This window comes from Oncorhynchus nerka, unplaced genomic scaffold, assembly GCF_034236695.1.
Source record: "Oncorhynchus nerka isolate Pitt River unplaced genomic scaffold, Oner_Uvic_2.0 unplaced_scaffold_1976, whole genome shotgun sequence".
NCBI classification, from domain to species: domain Eukaryota; kingdom Metazoa; phylum Chordata; class Actinopteri; order Salmoniformes; family Salmonidae; genus Oncorhynchus; species Oncorhynchus nerka.
The window spans coordinates 57,501-58,554 of NW_027039350.1; positions in this window are offsets into that span (position 1 = coordinate 57,501).

Sequence of the window (1,054 nt, forward strand, 5' to 3'; positions counted from 1 at the left end):
ACAGACCTGTAACTTCTTCTTTAAGAGGCTCCTCTGTCCTCCACTCGTTACCTGTATTAATGGCACCTGTTTGAACTTGTTATCAGTATAAAAAGACACCTGTCCACAACCTCAAACAGTCACACTCCAAACTCCACTATGGCCAAGACCAAAGAGCTGTCAAAGGACACCAGAAACACAATTGTAGACCTGCACCAGGCTGGGAAGACTGAATCTGCAATAGGTAAGCAGCTTGGTTTGAAGAAATCAACTGTGGTAGCAATTATTAGGAAAGGGAAGACATACAAGACCACTGATAATCTCCCTCGATCTGGGGCTCCACGCAAGATCTCACCCCGGGGGGTCAAAATGAAGAACGGTGAGCAAAAATCCCAGAACCACACCGGGGGACCTAGTGAATGACCTGCAGAAAGCTGGGACCAAAGTAACAAATCCTACCATCAGTAACACACTACGCCAGCAGGGACTCAAATCATGCAGTGCCAGACGTGTCCCCTTGCTTAAGCCCGTCTGAAGTTTGCTAGAGAGCATTTGGATGATCCAGAAGAAGATTGGGAGAATGTCATATGGTCAAATGAAACCAAAATATAACTTTTTGGTAAAAACTCAACTCGTCGTGTTTGGAGGACAAAGAATGCTGAGTAGTAGCCAAAGAACACCATACCTACTGTGAAGCATGGGGGTGGAATCATCATGCTTTGGGGCTGTTTTTCTGCAAAGGGACCAGGACGACTGATCTGTGTAAAGGAAAGAATGAATGGAGCCATGTATCGTGAGATTTTGAGTGAAAACCTCCTTCCATCAGCAAGGGCATTGAAGATGAAACGTGGCTGGGTCTTTCAGCATGACAATGATCCCAAACACACCGCCCGGGCAACGAAGGAGTGGCTTCGTAAGACTCATTTCAAGGTCCTGGAATGGCCTAGCCAGTCTCCAGATCTCAATCTCATAGAACATTTTTGGAGGGAGTTGAAAGTCTGTGTTGCCCAGCAACAGCCCCAAACATCACTGCTCTAGATGAGATCTGCAAATTGGAGGAAAGCAATACGTAACG